Source organism: Panthera uncia (assembly GCF_023721935.1).
Source record: "Panthera uncia isolate 11264 chromosome A1 unlocalized genomic scaffold, Puncia_PCG_1.0 HiC_scaffold_16, whole genome shotgun sequence".
Taxonomy (NCBI): Eukaryota; Metazoa; Chordata; class Mammalia; order Carnivora; family Felidae; genus Panthera; species Panthera uncia.
This window is the reverse complement of record NW_026057576.1, coordinates 43319337-43329237: the sequence shown is the minus strand read 5'-3', so window position 1 is coordinate 43329237 and position 9901 is coordinate 43319337.

The following is a 9901-nucleotide window of genomic DNA, read 5'->3' as shown; positions in this document are numbered from 1 at the left end:
GTTGTTTATGAATGTGATTAGTTTTCTTTTTTTCCCCCTAAAAATTTATTTTGGGGATGTCTGGGTGACTCAGTTGATTGAGTGTCCAACTCTTGATTTAAGCTCAGTTCATGATCTCATCATTCATGAATTCAAGCCCCACACGGGGCTCGGTGCTGATAGCATAGAGCCTGTTTGAGATTCTCTTTCTCCCTCTCTCTCTGCCCCTCCTCTGCTTAAGCTCTTTCTCTCTCTCTCAAAATAAATAAGTAAACTTGAAAAAAAAGAATTTATTTTGTTTATGACTTAAGTTTCATTTATAGGTATTAGTATATCAAATGAATTATGTATATTGATGATTTTAATTTGTGTTTATGTTTTAAATATTACTTTGATATCAACCTTCTGACTACAACTATTATTTTGTTCACTTCCCATTTATTTTGAATGTATGGAATGGCAGTATCCTAGTCTAAGACATGTATGAATTTGGTATTTGTTGAAGAAAGTGAGAAACTTTTTTTTATCAGTGTAGACAATTAAGCACATTAATTAAGGGGCTTGTTTTTTTTATTGCATAGTTGTTACCATTTTAACTCATTATTTATATTTAATATTTAAGTAACATGTCTATTTCCCTGATCCTTGAAGTTCAGACAAGAATGCACTGTCTGTGTTATATATTTGTTTCCAATGTTGGAGAAAATCCTCTCTTCTCCAGTCTTATACTATATTACTACATTTCTTTTATTTTTCTTTTTAGACTATATTTAATTTATTTTTTTAAATTTATTTATTTATTTAATTTTATTTTTGAGACAAAGACAGAGCACGAGTGGGGGAGAGGCAGAGAGAGAGAGGGAGACACAGAATGCAAAGCAGACTCTGGGCTCTGAGCTATCAGCACAGAGCCTGACACAGGGCTCAACCTCATGAACTGTGAGATCATGACCTGAGCTAAAGTTGGAGGCTTAACCAACTCAGCTACCCAAGTGCCCTGACTATATTTCTAATACTAGCCATTAAATTAAAATTTTTATTCCTCTTATCACAGAGAGGAAAGAGTAAGATATCATGCATACTCTGGAATAAATTCACTACTATCTGCTGAATATATGCTGATAGTAAGAAGAGTATGGTTGTCAATTACTTTGAAAAGTACAGAAAATAAGTCTCATGTAAGATCCATAAAAGTGATATTCCCAATGAACAAGATGTAGGCCACATATACACTTCTAAGGTTGTGGATCAGAATGGTATGTATGTTGTTACTAAAAACATAATAAATAAAACCTAGATCCTAACTTGCCATGAAATGTTGTTAAAGCATTTATATAACTTAAGTGTTATACACTGATTAACATTTTATTGAAACTGTACCAATAACTATAACTAACAGTTTTTTCCAAGTGCTTTACCTATATATTGTTTTGGTATACCTATTTTGTATACCTATACATGTTTTAAATGAAGAAACTGAGTTTTATAGAGTTTAAGTGTCATTCCAAGAAAAAAGGTAGAAGATTATGGGCATAGTTTATACTCTGATTTTTCTTATATCAAAGAGATTTTTTGATATTTAGGGTTCATGTAGAGATGAGATTGAATCACACAAAGGAATGAACACTGGCCTCTCCTTAACAGACCAAATGGATGCCTTTGGTACTTGAGTCAAGGGCACTAGACTCTGACATCTCTCATGAATGTATCCACAGTAACAGGAACACCAGACACAAAGCAACAAGGCTTCCATTAGATAGAAACATCTATCCTTGCTCAACTCAACCTGCGTTTTGGATTTTAGAAACTTGGTCTTAAATCCATAAACTATGTAAATAAGTATATACATTTTCCAAGCATTATTATAATTGTTAGAGATAAAATTAGAAATCTATTAATTTCTCTCAAAATTTCTGTGGTAATACCAGTATTTTAATAGCCAAAAAGCATTGGTGGTAGTCTCATTGATATTTGTCCTTTCAACAAATATTTGATGTCTCTTGTGAGAATATAGATTTTCCGGTTGTGAATCAGTAAACACGAATTTTAATATAAATAAAACAATAAATGCTATCTCTACAAAAAGAATTCAGGTTCTGCATAGTTTAATAACATACAGAGAAAAATATTTAAAAACAGGACAAATCGGTAGAAGTAGAATGGTGATGCCAGCAACTCTAGCGCTGATGACCGTACAGTCCACGGAAAGAACAGAGGGTAGCACCAACAGGGACAACAGGAGTTGAGAATTCACCAGAAAATAAAGATTTATTACTTCTCAAGAGGATTCAATGGCAGGATAAAGATGGCAACTACCATTGTCCCAGGGCCATTAATAAAGTCATTAATAAATCAACAGTTAGCTATATATGCTATGGTAATAATAAAGAAAAAATAAGCTGGCTTTTAAGCACATGAATTCGGTCAGTGTCCAAACACTTTTTTTTTTCTTTTTTTTGAGAGAGTGAGAAAGAGTGAGTGAGTAGGAGAGGGGCAGAGGGAGGAGAGAGAATCTTAAGCAGATTCCATGCCCAGCATGGAGCCTGGGCTCCACACTGGGATCCTGGCCTGAACCAAAATCAAGAGTTGGATGCTCACTGTCTGAGCGACCCAGGCACCCTCCAAATTCATTTTCATAACAAGCAGCATCAAATAAAACAAGGCAAAAGCAATATGTTAAGAATCAATCGCCACAATGTCTACTTGCATTAGTTAGGGTTCTCCAGAGAAATAGAACCAATAGCATAAATATAAATTATGATATGGTAATATTAACACAGTCAATAGTAAATTTTATTGTTAATATTAATTATATATGCATATGTATGTATATATATATTTGAAAAGATTGATAATAAGTAATTATCTCACGTGATTATACAGGTCGAATAGTTCCAAGATCTGCTGACAAAGTAGAGATCCAAGAGAGCTGATGATGTAGTTCCAGTCAAAGAACAAGAAAGTCCACAGTGTAGTTCTAGTCTGAAGGCCAACTGGCTTGAAACTCAGGTAGTACTGTTTCAGTTCAAGTCCCGAGACAGGAAGAAACAATGTCCCAGACAGAAGACAGAGGACACATTCCCTTTTGCTCACAGCCTTTTTATTTTACTCAGGTCTTCAACTGATAGGATGAGGACCACCCACATTTGCTTTACTCAGTCTATCAATTCATATCTTATTTGCATATGGAAACATTCCCACAGACACACCCAGAATAATGTTTGACGAAATGTCTGAACACCCCGTGGCCCAGTCAAGCTGACACTTAAAATTAACCATCACACTACTGCATCAACCTCAAGAACTCATCATAGAGAATTTGGATTCTTCTTCAAATTTCACACTTCTCTAATTAACATCAAATGTATCATATCAACCTCTACAATAATTATTGAACAGGACTACTTATTTGCATTCCTACTGTTTCTTCCCTATTTATAGTCCCTGTAATGCCCTGCTACAGCTTTGCAAAAACATCTGTGTTTAAAAGATTTTTTCATAAGAAACTTCAATTCTACTAAAGCACTTTAGAAAATATTTCACTGGAAAACATTTGCAAATATGTACAGATATATTAACTGCACTATTGTTTGTAGAAACACTGTAAAGCAGTCTGAGTTCCCATTGGTGGTGGACTGGTTGTGTACATTCTGATCCATTTATACTGTGAAATAAAATCACTCATTGGGAGAAAAACTGGCAGACTAACATGGAAATACCAGCTGAGTAAAACAAAACCAAACAAAATAATAAGAACAAGAGCTCATTGCAAGATAGAATTATAGTAGCATCCAGGTTGTTATAAAATGAAACACATTGTTTTATGCATCAATATGTAATACATACATGCAAAGTCTTGGCATGTTCCTCAACTCAATTTTTCAAACTCCTCTCTTATCTGGGATGTGCATTGCATTCCAGCCATTAACGAAATTCTTATTCTTCATTTCTCGAATATGACCTTTATTTAAAAGAAATGGATTTTGCCCACCTTAACTACTCAGTTTCATTATATTTCCACCCCAACTCTGCCTTTCGAAACCCTTCATATTTTTCAGTGGAAAACTAACATGTGGCCTCTTTGAGGAAGCTTTTCAGAATTCCTGCAACAAGGTTTTTCCACCTTGGAAATATTTATTATTGCTATTTTTAAAATTTTTTCTTAATGCTTATTTATTTTTGAGAGGTAAAGAGAGAGAGAGAGCGCAAGCAGGGAAGGGACCAAGAGAGAGGGAGACACAGAATCTGAAGCAGGCTCCAGGTTCTGAGCTGTCAGGACAGAGCCTGATGTGGGACTCAAACCCCACAAACTGTGATATCATGGCCTGAGCCTAAGTCGGATGCTTAACCAACTGAGCCCCCCAGGTACACCTGGAACTATTTTTTATTTTGAGCCAAGTAATTCTTTGTTGTCAGAATGCTGTCTTGAGTATTGAGGATACTTCCCAGCATCCCTGTCTACTACCCTCTTTATGCCCTAGCACTCCCCTCTCCCCCATGGTTGTGGAAACCAAAAATCTCTTCAGATATTGCCAGATGTTCATTATGTAGGAAGGGTGTTTGTGTATAAAGTTGCCCCTGGCTGGGAATAGCTGCTCTAGCAGAGAATTTCTCTGTCCTTCAACACTGATGGCACTTTATTTGTGCTTCTCTCTTGGCATGTATCACATTCGTGTCACATTTTAGTTAGTTGTGCATTAATAGTCTCTCCTGTTTTGTGTGAGGAACTTTGCTTAATGCATTTTTGTTACATGATATTGTATAAATACTATTTTCATAGTAGGTACATTGTTTCCTACATATAATTGAATCCCAATGCCTAGCTTCTTCTTATGTTTAAAGATAAATTCAGACTCATCAATAATAATGATAAAATTTGTTGTTACAATTGAGTTTTCTATTAGTAGGTGTGGGTGTGTAATATCAGAGCTCTAGAGGCTGCTAGATGTTTTCTCCTGCCTGTATCTTTAATAAACGGCCACTAGATAGATAATGGTATCGTGATTTTGTGTTAAAAATGGCTCACTTTGTTAGAATGTAGATGATTAAAACAGAGATTAGCATGTCTCCTAACTTGATTAATAATTCTGCATAACAAATGCACTCTGTTTTAAAACAACTAAGATATGTATTAGATTAAAGATTAACTCTCAGGTTCAAAGTGGAATTCAAAGTAGGTTCTTTCTATATCTATCTCTATGTCTAAGAATATGTAATGAATACTAGGAGGAAGATTAAGTCCATAAACGAAAACATGTTTTATTTACTTCATGTTTGATCTTTAAGGCTGTTTAATCTAAATTCGGGGGGGGGGATTTGATTTTGAAGATATATCAGTTTTAAGCTCGATCTTCTTGGAGAAATTTTTTCATTGCATACATAAGGTTTTGTCTTCTGACCATAAAACAACAAACTGCACACTAAAATAGACTCTTGCAACTTACTTCTAACTCCCTCATTCTGTTAAATATTGAAAGTCATGGTTTTGTCACTATTGTCTTCCATTTTCATAGAGGAAAAACAAATAATAAATTAGAATGTGGAGGAGATTTTGGAGCAAACCCACTGACAGCAGGGAAAGGAACCATTTATAGTTGACACGGTGACATCGATGAAGGAGGTAGGAGTTGCATCTCGCCATATTTATTAGGACAATAATATATCGATCACACTGAGTCATCAAAAAAAAATTCATATATGTTCACTATTTCCTGCATAAGCAAGTGGAAAAATCTATTTCATGCTACAGAAATAATTCTAATATAAGTTTGCTATTTTTAAAAAAAATTTTTAGTGTTGATTTATTTTTGAGACAGAGAGAGACAGAGCCTGACTGGGGAAGGATCAGAGAGAGCGAGACACAGAATCCAAAGCAGGCTCCGTGCTCTGAGCAGTTAGCACAGTGCCCGACGTGGGGCTTGAACTCACGGACCATGAGATCATGAGCTGAGCCGAAGTCGGACACTTAACCGACTGAGCCACCCAGGCGCCCCAAGTTTGATATTTTTAAAAAGTGCTTGAAAATGTATTTTCAGGTCATTTTAAATATTTTAAAAACTCCATATCTGTGCACTCATTTCTCAGTGCTAATCATATGATAATAAAAGTAATACAGAAGTGTCTAGATAGGCTATCTTTTGCTGAGATGTCAACCTTATTTTGGTGAAACAATAACCTGGAGATGGATGGAATTGGATTTGAGGGTGAGGAAGAAAGCACCAGTAATGGCATCTTCCTCTGCAGCACAGCAGGTGGTCCACTTCTTAAAAACCCAGTGCCCAAGTGTCAATGATGATACTTCATGTCTGAAATTTTGCTTTGGTGTATCCTCAATGCACTCCTTTCTGTCTAGTCTGCCTTTTATTTGTTTACCGTAGTTTACCATGCAACTGCTGCTTTGCCAAATATATTTAACTTTCTAAAATTAGGTTCATCATGGTCTATTAGGAATTTTGTTTAAGTGGCTTTCTGTATCTAGACTCATCCCCAACATGTACTAATATGCCCTATAGAAAATAATTGTGACTACGAGAACCATCTGCTGTTCTCATGAAAACCTCCAAAAATATGGCTAGATATCTGTAAGACATTTCCTCCTCTTGACAGATCTATTTCTGTTAATGTCACAATTCTCCATGCCATCCAAGTTTTGTATCACCCTTGATCCTTTTTTTCAATCAAAATTCTTTCCTGATAATTAATTATATCCAATATTCTAACACCTCTCCCTTTTCTTTTCTCCAAACTATTCTGATTTAGAGTTTACTGTTGAGACTCTCTTTAATGAATTCAGAAGAGCTTGAATTGCCTACTGAATGACTTTTAACTCCATACTTCATATTTCCCTCCAAATATATCCATACAATCTAGACAAATAGCTCTAAAACAATGGATTCTTACTTCTCACAGAATAAAATCAAAATGAAGAAATCTGGTGTTCAGATCTTTTTCAGACCCTCACTTTATCAAGTTTTCTGTTGATGGAAATCATGAGACTGAAGACTTGAGCCTGATTAGGACCTAAAATTTTTACAAATTATATGTCTGTGCCCAATTTATCTATTCATTCTTGTGTATGTTTTTCTAAAATAAATAGTTCATTTTATTAAAGATTTTTGCAAGTTTTGTATAAAATTATAGTCACAAATCATATTGCATATTCTAAAGAAGTAACACACATCTAATTTAAAATAATAGTAGTAATAGGAAGAGAAAGCACTTTTTTTTCAGTATCATTTTCTAGTTTTACCTTATGTAATGCTCATTATTCAGAGAAATATGTTTGTTGTATCTAGTCATTTTTTGCATTCTGTTATTTTGGCTATTCATTAATAATTTTCTGCTTCTGTGCACATAGTGGCCCATCTTACTTTCTCTTGCTCTAAAATTCTATACCTAAAGTGGGATTTATTTTTTTTTTTCTGAACACCTAGAACTTACTTTCTGGCACTAAAAGATATTCCAGGCTCACTTTGCATTTTTCATGCTTAAGGCTGACAATTAGCCATTTCCGTAATACTCTCATTCCTTTTATCAGAAAATTATATTTAGAAACTAAGTCTGGCCACTTAGTGTGCTCAAAGCACTTGAGGTGTCATTGCTTCTAGGCCTCCCAGAGGACGCAGCTGGGTAATATTGTTATCTACTAACACATTTATATTTCTATAGCTACATTATTTCTGTATCTATCCAACTATATGTATATTAAGTTAAATGAGTTATATTTTTTAAAAAGTGCATCTGATAGAATGCACTTAGTATGAGCCAGACTTTCGGCTTTTAATACATACTTTATTTACGTTATTCCTCACAGCAACCCTGTCAGGTGGATGCTATGTTTATCCCCATATCACAGACAAAGATCGCTGAGGTTGCAAAGATTAACTTGCAGTTATAATGTAAAGTAATAACTTGCCAGTTAAAAGTAGTATGCTTGCAAGTTGGAGGCAAATTGCTGAGGGGCACACTTATTTGCCTGAAAGACAAAGGGAAGAATTGACTTTTTTTTTTTTTTTTTTTTTTTTGGCAAAACATAATATTGTTTCTGGACTTTGGGTGATAGCATTTGACCAGAGTGTGAGGAGCCTTGCTTGCTGGCAGACTCCTTTTGATTGACAGATACTACATGGCCTACAGTGCCAAAAGTGACAAGGTCATGACTGTGATCTTGGCAGAATACTGTGATCAATTAACAATGCCTGCACAGGATGCCTGAGGGGCAACTGGTAGTATGCTATATTTAGTAACTCTATTATAGCCTATTTTCTGTATTCCCTGCTTTCAGTTAATCATGTAATTCCCACAACATAGAATTTGGTACACTGAACTATTTTTTTAACTCTCTTATCTGCTTTACCAAACTGTGAATGTTATGAAAAAGTAGTTATGTCCATCTCGTTCATGTTTTTGCATCCAGAGTGAATAGTATAATGCATACTACATACCTGAATTACAAATTGTGAAATTTGGGTAAGTAAAATGTATGGCTCACTTTGAAACCACTTGTGACTAGGCAGCAGCTTACTATGCAAATAATACATATAGCCAAGTTAAAATCATTGAGACTTAATAAAATGTTCTCAGAGGTCATCTGTGAAGCACTAGCATCCTAATATTTATATCGAGAAGCAAAATGACAGGGTAAGTTTCCAATATCTAATCTTTTAATATCAGCTGTAGCAACAGTCCTATATAACCTCATTATTACTGCAACCTTATAAAGTCAATGGCTTGTAAAGTATATGATATAATGAATATTCATGTTGCACAGATTGTAATGGAAATGCTTCTAGAACTCCACCTCTTTTCTAATGCATTCTTGTCATGTACTGATCTCTCTGGAATAGGTATTTCACCTTATATTAGTTTATTCTTAAAGGCACAAGCATGGTGATGAATGCTGTAACCTTAGCAGGTATGAGGTATGGTTACAAAATATTCGGACAGAATGTTCTATGTTGATTGTGGACTCTTACCTTATTTTTTGTGTATATCCCTCCTTGTGAGAGACCACAGAAACAACTTTCATCACACCCAAATGCAGCCATTGATCATACAAAGTAACTGGTGGAAGAGAAAATATAGATTGCATTTCTGTGCCTAAAATCTACACATAAAACCACAACCAGTGGTATTTGGATTTTTTTTCTATATGTTATATTATTAAGATTAGGATGAATGGATGAATTTATTTATTTATGCAGAAACTTGAGATAACATCATAATTTTTGTTTTGTCACAATAGGACCATCAGAAATTGTTTGAATATATTTATTTTTTCTGATACAATACTAAAAAACAAAGTTATTCACTATTGTTGAGAATGAACAAAAGAATTTTGTACCTTAGAATATATTTCCTATCAGTGGCTTTACAATTTATATTCCATTAAGACATAAAAATGTTGGGGCATGCCTGGGTGGCTCAGTCAGTTGCGTTTCTGACTCTTGACTTCCACTCAGATCATGATTTCATGGATTGTAAGCCCACATCAGGCTCTGAACTGACAGTACAGCCTGCTTGGGATTCTCTATCTCCCTCTTTCTCTGCCCCTCTGTTGCTTGCGCTCACACTTTCTCTCTCTCAAAAATAAATCAACAACAACAACAACAAAAGAATGTTGAGAATTATGGTTAGGCTAAAAATTAGATGAATTTGGGGAAAATATAATACCTCTAAAGTATTCTTTTTTTTTAATTTTTTTAAGATTTACTGTATTTAAGTTTTTTAAGGTGGTATAATATTTCAGTGCCCAGATAAGGTAGATATTGATAATAAAATATATTTATCAAGAATATTCAGGGGCACCTGAGTAACTCAGTCAGTTGAGCATCCAACTCATGATTTAGGCTTGGGTCATTATCTAACAGTTTGTGAGCTCAATCTCTCTGTCAGGCTCTGTGCTGAAGGTACACATTGGGAT